Below are 13,621 nucleotides of genomic sequence, written 5' to 3' on the forward strand. Positions count from 1 at the left end.
CCCCCCCCCCCCCCCCCCCCGCCCCAGGAACATGATGAGATTTATGTTTGTTCAGAGATAGGAAAGGAGTGGTTGAGGGAAGCGGGGAGTCCCTTCACCCTTATTCTTTTTAACATCATGCAAAGTCTCCAAGCCTTCGCCTTTCCTGGTAGAGTGGGGAAGTGGGTGAGTAGATGGCCTTAGTTATAGAGGCAAGCCAAGAAGTCTTTACAAATGGCTCAAAGACCCAGTCTACCTCTGACTGTCTTCCTGTGCAAGCTCAGATGTCAATGGGCTCCTGGCCTCGGTTCTGTCTCTTCACGACAAAAACCCTCTGTCCTGACATGGTCACCAGCAGCGTGTATTCTCCAAAGACCACAGACAGACGTTTGAAGGGTATGTTCATGCTGTGATGCAGGCGAAAACCACAAGCTGTGCTGACCAGCTCAGAGATGGCACTGGCTGCCTGCTCGTCATTCTCTAGATCCCCAGATGACTACTGCCCAGTCCTTGAGTCAATGTTGTGACAGGGCCTGGGCTTCCTCTTTTCTGATGACTGGCTTCCTCTTTGCATCTCCTGGATAGGGGCCTCCCATTAGGTTACTCACTCACTGCTGTCCAGTCAAGGCCAACTTCTAGATGACCCTCTAGAAGACTTTCACCAATACTGTGCCTTAGCTCAGCACCAAATAGCCTAGCTGGTCTGGGATTCGCTCTAGCCCCTGGGTCAGTGCAGAAATCATCGCAGGTTTAAGGTGCTAGGGGTGCTTCCTACCAAACAGGCAGCTTCCGATGCTTGTCCCAGATCACATGCTTCCATACAGCACACAGTTCTAATCCACCAGATGCTCCACTGGAGAAGGAGGGGCAATCTCCTCCAGTGCCAGTCAGATCTGACTCAACGGTACACAATAAGGGGGGGGGGGGGAAGAGTAGAACAAAAAGATGACTAGACCAGTACAGAGACAGAGAACTGTCAGATATTCAAACTGGATTTAGAAAAGCCGTGGAACCAAGGGTATCATTGCTGATGTCAGATAGATCATGACTGAAAGCAAAGAATACCAGAAGAGTGTCTATTTGTACTTTATTGACTGTGCAAAGACATTTGACTGCATCACAACAAATTATAGTTAATATTGGGAAGAACAGAACTCCAAACACATAATTATGCCCATGAGAAACCTATTCCCAGACCAAGAAGCTTTTGTCTGAATGGAGCAAGAGAACACTACGTGGTTTAAAATTAGGAACAATGTGTATCAGGATTGTATCCTTTATCCATACCTATTTAATCTGTATGCTGGACAAGTTATTTGAGAAGCTGGACTCTGTGAAGAAGAAATTGGCATCAGGAAGGAGTGGAGGAAGATTCATCAATAACCTTCTTTATGCAGAAGACAAACATTGCTTATTTGCTACAGAAAATAAAAGTCTGCAGCCTTCAATATGGATTGCATCTCAACTTCAAGAAAACAAAAATTAGAACCATTGGACCAAATAGGCAACATCATGGTAGATGGAGAAAACATCTAAACTGTTAACAACTTCATCTTACTTAAATCCACAATCAACACAGTTGATACCAGCAGTCAGGAGAGCAGGAGATGCATTGCACTAAGAAAGTCTGTATCCAGGGACTTCTTCAAATTACTGAGGGACAATGATATCTGTTTGAGGATGAAGGTGCATCAGTTTTAGGCCGTGGTCTTTTCAGTCACTTGCTATGTTATCTGAAAGCAGGATAATGAATAAGGATGACAGAAGAATGGCTGCCTCTGAACTGTGGTGTTACAGGAGAGTACTGACTAACTCATGGAATGCTGAAAGAACAGACAGATATATCTTGGAGAAGGAGCAGCCAGAGTGCTCCTTGGAGGCAAAGATGATAAAACTTCATCTCTCATACTTTGGTAGGAGAGGTTACTTCTTGGAGAGGGACATCATGCTTGGAAAGGTGGAAGGACCATAAAGGAGAGGGAGACCTTCAATGAGATGGAATGGCACAATGAGGGCAGCAATGGTCTCAAGTGTGTCCAATAGGATGGTGCAGGATAGAGTTCAGATCTATTGTTCATATGGTTGCTGTGAGTCATACTTGACACCTAACAAGAACAACAACAAGTTGAATTGGAACTGCCCCTCAAGTGGGTTTTCAGAGACAGTCAATTGCATAGAAGGAGATTGCCCTTATTTCTCCGGTGAAGCAGCTGGTAGATTCAAACGTGATGCCTTTGGATTGGCAGTGCAACTCTTAACCACTAAGCCACCAGAGAATGTCAGTGTTGAGTAAGGGGAAAATAAGTGGGCATGCTTCTAGTCTTCAAAATTTAAAAAGTAGAAATCATTTCCATGGTGTCAGAACCTAATTCATAGCTAATTTTCCATTGAGCTTTCATTGCCTCTGAAAATTGTATGGGAGGAGATTGCCCATCTTTCTCTTACAGATCCTCTCGTGGATACAAGCCTTTGGAGCTGCAACACAACTATATCCCACCAGGCGATCAGAGCTCTTTTTCTGCTCCTGTTGTTGCTAGGTGCCATGTGGTAGTCTATGACTCAGAAACCCTATGAACAATGCATCTGAAACTTGCCTGATCCTGTGTCATCTCATCATCTAGGATACACTCAAGTCCATCGTTACCTTACCCATCTTGTTGAGGATCTCTCCCTAGTTTGCTGACCCTTCACCTTTCCAAGTATGGTATCTTTCCCAAAGGTTTCATAGGAGCACAATTAATTGTTCTGAGATTCCTTTTCTTTTCAATGTTAGTCATAGTTTGTTATGATCCACACAGTCAAAATGGCTTTGAAAAGTCCAACACAAATAAAATACAAACAAACTGTTATAGACTTCTGTTATTCTCTGCTCTTAGCCAAGATCCATCTGACATCAGCAATGATATTTATTCCTGGTGTTACAGACTTTTATAAATCCAGCTTGAATTTTTAGTTCTTTGTTGATGTACTGTTCCTCTTTTTTGGATAATCTTTAGAAAGATTTTGCTTGCATCTAATATTGTTTGATAGCTTCCTCATTCTGTTTGGTCACCTGTTTTTGAAATAGGGACACATATGGATTTGTTTTAGTCAGGTGACCAGGTAGCACTTTTTGAAATTTCTTGGTACAGATTGGTAAGCATATACCGGGCTACATCTCTTTGTTGACACATGCCAATTGATATCCTATTAACATATAGGGTCTTATTTTTTATAATACTTTCAGTGCAGCTTGACATTCTTCCTTCACCACCGCTGGTTCTTGACCACATGCACCTCCCTGAGATGGTTACGTGTCAGCCAATTCTTTTTAGTTCAGTCACTTATATCCCCCCTTCTTGTTTTGGTGCTTTCTGAATCATTCACAAACATCTCTCAGTAGTGCAACTTGAGGCCTCAATTTGTTTTTCACTTCTTTCAGCTTGAGAAATGCCAACTGAGTTCTTTTCCTTTTTATTTTCTAACTCTAGCTCTTTGCACATTTGATTATGCTTTGTGTTGTCTTCTTGAGCTATCCTTTGACATTTTGAGTTCATTTTCATTTATTTCAGCATTTCTTCCCTTTGTTTTGGCTTCTTAAATTTCTAGGGCAATTTTCAGACTCTCTTTTGTTATTCATTTTGGTATTTGCTTTCTTGTCTTTGTGATGATCTTTTGCTTACCCTTCAATAGATCTTCAAGCAGTAAATTGCATGGAAGGAAATTGCTCATCTTTCTCCTGTGGAGAAGTTGGTGGATTCAAACTGTGTGCCTTTGAGATTGCAGCACAACTTCTTACACCACTTGGCCACAAGAACTCCCTTCTTAGCAACTGCTCCTGCCTTACCAGAGGAACTCATCTTTTTCTTCTTCTTGTTAGGTGTCATTGGCTTAAGTATGACTCATAGTGACCCTGTGAACAGATGAAATGAACGCTGCTCTATCCTGTGCCATCCTCATCATTTCTAACACTAGAACCTACTGCTGAAAGTCACCATGTTAGCCCGTCTCATTGGGGTCCTCCTCTCCACCTTTCATGATGTTTCTTTCCAAGGAAAAGCCTCTCTTGGCTATATGTCCAAAGTATGAAAGACAAAGCATTGCCATTTTACTTCCAAGAACACTCTGACCGCATCTTTTCCAAGACATACCTGTTTGTTCTTTTGGCAGTCCATGGATAGTCAGTACTCTTTTACCATACCATAAGCCAAAGACATCAATTCTTCTTCTGTCATCCTTTTTCATTGTCTCTCTGATGTGTAACAGCAGGTGATGGAGAAATCCATCAGATGCACCTTAGTCTTCCAACTGACATCAGATGCACCTTAGTCTTCCAACTGACATCAGATTCACCTTATTCTTCACACTGACATTTTTGCTCTTTAAGATTTTAGAGAGGTCTCTGACAGTGGACTTGCCCAGTGCAATGCACCTCTTGATGTCCTACCTTTGGGTGTCATCTTAGGAGGATGTAATTCAGTTCTGCTATTGCTAAGCTGCTTGTGCTGTTCAGGAGACATGCACCTCTGTCAGATTTCGTGGTGTGTGAGTGAGCAGTTAACTGTGAGATTGTGGGATGCTCAATTAAGGAAATAAACTCACATTTACCTTATCCTATCTTTACCTCAACAGCTAGAGTTCCTTCAATTCCTTTTGGGAGGAAAGTAGGAACTCAATAAATGATGGCATATAGCCTGTTCAGTTGAGAGACTGAACAGAACCTGTCAGAATGCAAATGTAAGGATCCTTGTTTGCTCAGATCTTTACTTTAGTTCCGCCTCTGAAGCTGTTTTTATTTTTTATTTTATTTTATTATTTGTGTGTGTGTGTGTGTGTACCGTCAAATCAGATCTTACTGGTACAGAGGAGATTGTTCCTCCTTCCCCAGCAGAGCATCTGGTGGATTCGAACCATGCGCTTCTGGGACTGCAGTGCAGCTTCTTGCCACCAGGCCACCAGAGCTCCCCTGAAGCTGTTTTTCTATCTCTACTATAAAGCATTTCTAGTTTGGGCATCTCTTCCCTTGTCAAGCTCTCTTCTCTGAGCTCACACTTGGAGACCCTCAAAGTACCGGACCCCAGATTATAGGCTTTAGAACCTTGAGGCAGGAATTGATGGAGACAGAGGAGGAGACCAAGAGGTGACGGTGTTCTGTATCCCCAGAGGCTTTATGATTATTGAGGGACACAATGAGAGAAAGAGGGGAGGAGGAATTTTACTAAATCAGTGAGGAGAAACACACCTGCCACAACTAAAAATAGGGAGACGGTTTAGTGCAGTGAATTCTTTAATATGGTCTTTCTACAAAGCTCTTCCACCCTGGATGAGACGGATTGACATGGTGACATTGACACAGTTGGCAGTGCGGTCTGGTGAGGTTGGCTCAGGATAGGACAAGGTTCAGGGCTGTTGTTCATAGGGTTGCTATGAATGATGGTCATAGTCCACTTAATGTCACACAACAACAATGACAACAACTACATAGTTCTTAGGGAGCTCTGCTGGCCTATTTGTAAGAAGCCGAGTTGCAATCCCAAAGGCACGTGGTTTCAATCCACTAGCTAATGCTCTGTGGGAGAAGGATGGGCAGTTTCCTCCCCCGCGATTTACTGCCTCTGAAAACCTGCCGAAGAGTCAGCTTTGAGTTGGTTCTGACTCACTGACAAACAATAACTTAGTTTTTGATTAAAGAACTGGACCCCGAGTCATTCTTAGCTCTAACGAATAATCTGTTATTTCTTTAATAAAACACACGACTCTGAGTAAAGTCTGTGAATTCTGTGTGACAATTGCAATGAGTTATTGAGCCCGACAGAGAAGTAGAGAGAGAAATGTCCTCTTATGGTTAGTGAGGCAACTTAAAAGGTAGGAGGGTGGAGACATGTTGACCTCCGACTCATAGGAATAAACCTTGAGCTTTTGACCTCCCACCACGTCATTTTCACAAGGGGTGTTACTTTAAGAGTGGCATCTGGGAACTGGATTGGCCCCATAAGTCTGTGTAACTTAACATCTGTCCAGATGCAGGAGACCTTCCTCCTGCCCCAGCCTTCCCGATAAAGACCTTCTACCTTGGCTATATGAACTGCAAGTAAAGATGAAACCACTGCCCATCAAACAAGAGGTTCATTTTGGATTCTCTTTCTGGATAAAAGTTTTGGTCAAAATACCTACATTCTAATTATGTAGCCAACTTGCATAAAATTCCACTAAGATTTCCCAAATCTTCAAGAAAATGTCCATCAAAACTGCTCCAGAAAGCTGGTCCTTGTTTATCTTTCTGACTTCATCCTTAAACCCTATTCTCAAGCCCTATTGAAGTCCATTCTTAAGTCAACTTGAACCCCTTAAAAGAGCTTGAATTCATCATGGTATTTTAATGCCCCATGCCTATGTGCTCTTCACCTTCCTTCTAAACGTCTCTTCTTTCCTCAAGATTTAACTCAAGTGTCTCTCTCCTTATCCTGCAAACAGAATTGATCTCTCCCTTCTCAACGTTCCTTTTGTTTACTCTACAGGTTTCTGCCAGAGCTCACAGCCCAGGTTGCAGTATTTGTTTACATGCCTTGCTTTTTTTTAGAAATTGTTGCTAGATGTTGTCAAGTTGATGATGGCTCATAGCAACCTTATAAACAACAGATCTGAACCCTGCTCTGTACTGTGCCATCCTCATGACCTCTGCTATGCTCAATGCCATTGTTGTATTCATTAAAAGAATACATATATATCTGTTATTCAGACAGTTGCTAGCAGTCATAGTTGACTTGACATCTAACAAAATTTCAAAGAAAAACACATATATATGTTGTATTCTATCACGAATATATATATATATATATATATATATATATATATATATATAAAAATATAGTACAGAGGCCATTTCTCCCTTTTGCTGACCTTCCCAACATGATGTCTTTTTACCAGAATTAATCCTTCCTGACAAGACACTCTAAGTATGTGAGATGAAGTTTTTCTTTGAAGGTGGGGCAGCACCATGATAGATGGAGAGGAAACTGAAACTGTCAACAGCTTCATCTTGCTTGGATTCACAATTAACACCCTTGCTACCAGCAGGCAGGAAATGAGGAGATCCATTGCACTGGGAAAATCTGCAGTTATAGACTTCCAAATTATTGAGGCGTAATGATGTCAGGTTGAAGACTAAGGTGCATCTGAATCAGGCCATAGTCTTTCTGATCGCTTACTGTGCAGATACACAGCTGGACAATGAATAGGGATGACAGAAGAAGAATTGAAGTTTTTGAGCTCTGATGTTGGGAAGAGCACTGAACATCTCATGAATGGCCAGAAGAACAAACGGATATGTCTTGGAGAGCGTACACCTAGAGTGCTCTATGGAGACAAAAATGATGAGGCTTCATTCAACCCACACACTTTGGGTATATTGCTAGGAGGGGCTATTCCTTGGAGAGGGACATGCTGCTGGGAAGGGTGGAGGGTCAGCGAAGGAGAGGAAGACCCTTAACCAGGAGGATTGACACGGTGACTGCTGCAATTGGCTCTTGTGTGTCAGGAAGCATGAAGATGACGCAGGTTAGAATAGGGTTCAGATCTTTTGTTCATAGTGTTGCTTTGAGTCATACTTGACTCAATAGCACCTAACAACAACAACATTTATTTCTGTGCTTCTAGGATTAGTCTCAGTGTCTTATATAGGAGATGAGTAAGAGATTTTTCTTAAAGAAGTAATTAATTATTTTTATCAATCTTTCCTTGACAAATGTTGTGAATATGTAAGATTAAAATTTGAGAATAGGGGAAGTGTTAACCATAGCTTGTATCAGCAAAGTTTTGTGTGGCAGAATAAACTCATATCACCAACATAATGGGAGTAGTTTGGGTGATATGAAAAGTCTAAGGGGTGTGTTGTTCTGCAGAATCTCAGCAATGTCATCAGGGCTCTCTCTGTATTTTAAGTAGATGCTCTCTTGTGGTGAAAATGGCAACGACTAACACCTTAAACCTCACACAGTATCAGGTTAACAACCCTGGAGAGAGTCAAGTGTCTTCCCCAAAACCTTTGCCAGGAAAGTTTCCTGGAAGGATATGATTGGCTTGTCTCTGATCACATGATGACTCCTGGTCCAATTACTGACCAGACTAATGAAATTCTCTAATCAGGGAGGCCAGGATCCTGTGAACAAGATGGGCAAGGACAGTCCCACTAAAACAATTTGAAATGGATTCCTCACCACACTGCGGGGGTTTCCCACCAGAAGCTGTAAGGAGGTACGTTCTGAACAAGCCATGGAATAGCAGTCCACCATACAAACTGTCTTTGTTATCCAGTGTTGATCTAACAGAAATATCACAAGGGGGTGGTTTTAACAGACAAATATTTATTTTCTCAAAGTTCAGGAGGCTTAAAGTGTGAATTCGGGAAACCAGCTCTAGAGGAAAGTCCTGTCTCTGTCCACTGTCAGGAAAGGTCCTTGTTTTTTTAAGCTTCTATTCTTAGCTTCCTTAGTAGTCACAGCGTTTCATTAACGTAGCGAAGAATACCCTATTCTTGTAAGAAAATATAACCACAGGCAGAGGAGGATTTACAATACTTCCTTTTGCAGGGGGGATACAATTCAATCTTTAACACAATCAAAACCCAAATTTTATATATGAAAGAAATTGTTGCTGTTCTGTGTTATTATGAGCAACAGATCTGAACCTTGCCCTCTCCTTGGCCATCCTCATGATCTTAGACATGCTTCAGGCCATTATTACAGTTTTTGTGTCAATTCTTGAGTCTTTCTCTCCTTTTTCTGGCCTTCTACCTGTGAGGTAAAAATAGTCACAGAGAATAAGGTGAAGTAAAATAAAGGAATTTATTATCAGCTCTCCAAGGAAGTTCCACAACTCCAGGCTCGAGGGAGGCAGTGGAGGTGGGAAGTCATGCACGGGAAAGTTACAACAAAGGCTTTATGCCTGGAGGTGGGGGTGGTGTGGGGGGATGGGAAGTAAACGGATCTATTAGGTGGTCAGCTCTCTCTACGGAGGGCACTAATTGGATGCCCTCTGCCTGTTCCCATGTAAGGAGCTACTTAGGACCTTTAGGTGGGTTGTGTCATAGCTCATGTTGAGGTAGGATGTGGCAGGTAGTTGTGTTCTCTTCTGATTGGCTGTAGTCATCTTACACCAGACTGATTGGAATGTCTCCCAAGAAGTGTGTCCACGCGGAATGTTGCCCAGCTTCTAGGTGGCCTTTCACCACCTTTCTTAGTATGATGACCTTTTCCAAGGACTGGACCTCTACTGACAATGGGTCCAAAGCTTGTGAGATGAAGTTTCACCATCCTTGCTTCTAAGAAGCATCCTTGTTATACTTCCTCCAAGACAGACCTTGTTGCTTCTTTTGGCAGTCTGTGGGATACTCAGTACTCGTCTCCAATATCACAATTCAAAGGCCTTGATTGTTCTTCTATCATCCTTATTTACTTTCCAACTTTCAGATGTACAGGAAAAAACCAAATGAAAAGATCATGACTTGGATCAGGTGCACTTTAGTGATTAAACTGGCATTGTTTCTCCTTATCACCTTGGAGAAGTCCTTGACATCAACTTTTCCCAAAGGAAGAAAATTATTTACTTTGGTTTTGGACAAGTCATACAATAGCAGTGCACCATACATTCTGTCTAGGCCACAGAGCTCCCTTAATTATCAGAACAGTTAGGTGGCTTTAATAGAGATTTTATTTTGTCATAGAAATTAAGGAAATGAACAAAACAAAGGGAATTGCTTATATTCGTTGTGCATTAGTTTCTTCAAATGAAAGTAGAATAATATTCTTGCTTTCTGTGATGTTCCAAGAGAACTGATAGTCAGGAAAGTACATATTTGGTTGGCATTCCAGAACCACTTAATTGTGCTCATGGACAATTGGTCTAAGTCTAGACCAAGAAGCTGTTGTCCAACTAGAGCTTGGCTTAAAATCAAGAAAGGTGTGAATCAGGCCTTTATCCTTTTTCCACATCTATTCAATTGTTCACAGCTTCAGTTTGCTCGGCTCCATGGTCAACACTCTTGGCACCAGTAGCCAGGAAATAAAAAAAAAACGTGTTGCGATGGGAAAGTCTGCGGTTAGGGACCTCTCCAAAGTACTCAAGAGCAGCGGTGTCTCTCTGGAGACTAAGGTGCTCCTGATACAGGCCATGGTTTTTGCAATCACTTGTTATGCATCAGAGAGTTGGACAATGACTAGGGAGGATAGAAGGAGAATTGACGCCTTTGAGCTGGGGTGCTGGAGAAGAGTATTGAATATACCATGGACTGCCAAGAAAACAAACAGATTCATCGTAGAGAGGATTAAACCAGGCTGTTCCTTGGAGGCAAGAATTCTGGGGCTTTGCCTGACATACTTTGGACATGTTGTAAGGAGAGACAGGTCTTTAGAGAGGGACATCATGCTGGGTAGAGTAGAGGGACAGCGCAGGAGGGGAAGACCCTCTATGAGGTGGATTGATTCAGTGACTGGGGTAATCGGGATGGGTGTGTCAGAGGCAATGAGATTGGCACAGGATAGAGCAGGGTTTAGGGCTGTTGTACATAGGGTTGCTATGAGTTGCAAAAGACTCGATAGCACATAACAACAACAACAACAACAACATTCAATTTGTATGCTGAGCAAAAAGAGGCTAGACTTTATGAAGAAGAATGTGTGGCTTCAGGGTGCTTTCTGTAGTCAATTGCCAATAAGACAGATAGGTTGTAATATCCACAGCACTTTATTGCAGATCTGGGAGGACAGTGAGATTCCCTCAAAAACTGCCTCCCTGATTGGGAGTGACCTTAGTTTTTATACTTGCGTTAGATACTAATTTACTTAAGAATACACTCTTGTTAGTAAAGTTACAGAATTTCTACATTTAGAAAGAACAGTTTACTAGTAAACAGACAAATTAAGGAGAGATGCATTTCTCTTCCTGGTAAACAAGCAGCTTAGGGCACAATTTACATATGACTGAGAAAAACAGTTTCAAAGAGGTGAATGCTGATCTAGGAAAGATGCATTTCCTCTCCTGGTAGATAGGTAGTTTGAAGTACTTTACGTGACTAAAGAAAGGGGAAAAAGCAATTTCAAGACAAAGGAATTAGTTTTTCAAGCTGGAGTAAACTGCTATCAGTTTTATAACTATATAATTATAGTTTTATAACTGAAACATATTTGGAGAATTTTCAACTTATTAATAACACCCCATCAATCAAAAGAAGACTTATCAACAGTTTGTTATGGCAGATGATGCAACCTTGCTTGCTGAAATCAAGGAGGATTTGAAACACTTGCTGCAGAAGATCAAAGATGACAGCCTTCAATACAGATTACATCTCAACATTAAGTAAACAAAAATTATCACTGGACCAATTGACAACACCATAATATGTTGGGGAAAAGATTGAAGTTGTCAGTAATTTCATCTTGCCTGAATCCACAATCAGCATTCTTGATACCAGCAGACAAAAGGTCAGAAGATGTGCTGCATTGGTAAAATCTGCTGCCAAGGACTTGTCAAAGGTGCTAAGGAGCAATGGCATCAGATTAAAGACTTAAGTGCACCTGATTCAAGTAATGGTCTTTTTAATTACTTGTTATGCTTCTGAAAATTGGACTATGAATAAGGATGACAGAAAAAAAACTGATACCTTTGTGTTGTGGTGGTGGACTTTCAAAAGAACAACAAATATGTCTATCTTTAGAGGCAAGGATGGTGAAATTTCATCTTACAAATTAAATTTGAGCATGCTGTTAGGAGGTGCAAATCCTTGGGATAAAGATTTCATGCTTGGAAAGGTAGAGGGTCACTGAAAGATATGAAGACCTTCAAAAAAATGGATTGACACATGGGCTTGAGTATATATCAGAGATGACACAGATGGCACAGGATAGGGTGAGTTCAGATCCATTGTTCAAATAGTTGTTATGAGCCATAGTCTACTCGATGGCATCTAACAGCAACTGAGAGGTTGGTTGTTCAAACTCACCAGTTGCTACATGGGAGAAAAATGGACAGTCTCCTCCCATGATAATTTGTAACCTTGGGAATCTTATGAAAACTCACTGCTGTAAAGTCAGAACTGATTCAGAGCTGACCCTTCATTGAGTTTCTGAGGCTGTAAATCACAGGAGAGACTGTCCACCTTTCTGCTGAAGAGCTTTTGGTGGTTTAAGAAGTGCCAGAGAGGCTCAGCTTTTAGGCAAGCAGTGCATCTTCCTAGGGACTAAGTCACTAGAGCTCTCTAACCTGATGAATGGTCCCTGTTAGTTGTTACTTAGGACCTTAACTACTGTGGGGGTAGTTAGGATAACTGTGTAAAGTCTATTTTAGTGTGGTTGAAGAGGTTTGGGTGCACGCTGATTGATAAGGACGGCATCTCCTGGGGCGAACTCTGTCTGGTCTAGACTTTCAGGCGAGGGCCTAGGTATGCTGTAGTCTACCAGTTTATGGAGTAACTGCTTAACGAGGGAGAGAGGAAGAAGTGGCTTTTATAGTCTCGGGGAGGACGGGTCCTCCTCCTGGCAGAGGAAGTAGTTATGTAGCTCGTTGATTGGCTGCAGCTGTTGCTACTCTTGCTATTAAGAGAGCAGTCCCTTGGCAGAGGAAGTTGTTGTGGAACATGCTGATTGGCTGTGGCTGCTGACTCTAGCTGCCGACGTGGCAGAAGGGCCATGTCTTGGAGAAGGAAGTAGTACTGTTGCTGAGTTGGCCCTGCGGGGCGTGTTAAGATTGACAAGATGGGAGTTTGCTCTTTTTATTCTCACTGCAGACCATGGCAGAGATATTCTCTCTGAAGGAGGTTTCACAGCAAGGGAATCAAGTCTTTGAGCCTCATTATCGTAGTAACCAAGAGATAACTATTTTTGCAAACGCAAAGACATGGAAATAAGCAGAAAAAGAAGACAAGATGGGATGCACGTTCCCACTCCAGTGGGGTCCTATGAAATGCTGGGGTTCAAAGCAGAGTCCGTGTGGAACACAAGGACGCTACTAAGCCTTGAGGACACACTATATGTGTCTCTCCCACGCCCACTCCCACCTCCAAACTACCGGCAAATAAGATTACAGAAGCCAGGAAGGCAGATTTGAAAATGTAAAAGATAAGCATGCTCAGGGTAATTGAATAGTGTTCTTCTGAAAAACGAGCTCTCCAGGTTCATAATCAAGGCTATACTTTACTAGAGGGGCTTCCCCCCTCTTCTTCCTCCCTCCCTTTGCAAACTTAGGAATCTAGCAGGATTAACCCTTTGGGAGCTGCACTAGAGGAAGGTAGGCTTTGGCTCATGGGAAGAATATTCAAGGAGGCCCTAGGACACGCTCACGAAAGGCGTAACAGGTGTGACAAGAAGTGACCACAGAGAGGCGGGAGGGGCAGGTAGCCCCCGTGATGGCTCAGGAGTCTAACCAGCTCCAAGATTCCCTTTTTTCTCCCCTTTTTATTTTTTTTTTTTACATTTTCTTTTATAAATTTTTATCCGTTATGATTTTTCTCTATAATACTTTGTTAAAGAGTTCAATGATTTGCACTCAGACCGTAACATAATTAATACAAAGAACTGGTCTGAAGTCATTGTAATGAAGGCCATAAAAAGTCTCTGCTTCAGGGAAATAAACTCTGAGATTCTTTGATTCTGTTGTTACGATGCAAACATCA

The 13,621-nt window shown here is 42.0% G+C and overlaps 1 pseudogene; it reads right to left on the minus strand.

Moving 5' to 3' along the window:
- Window positions 1-259: 259 nt before the first annotated feature.
- On the minus strand, window positions 260-722 carry LOC102845026 (annotated as a pseudogene).
- Window positions 723-13,621: the final 12,899 nt, after the last annotated feature.

This window comes from Elephantulus edwardii, unplaced genomic scaffold (assembly GCF_000299155.1).
Source record: "Elephantulus edwardii isolate Elephantulus edwardi_28Jun2011 unplaced genomic scaffold, EleEdw1.0 scaffold00063, whole genome shotgun sequence".
Lineage (NCBI taxonomy): Eukaryota > Metazoa > Chordata > Mammalia > Macroscelidea > Macroscelididae > Elephantulus > Elephantulus edwardii.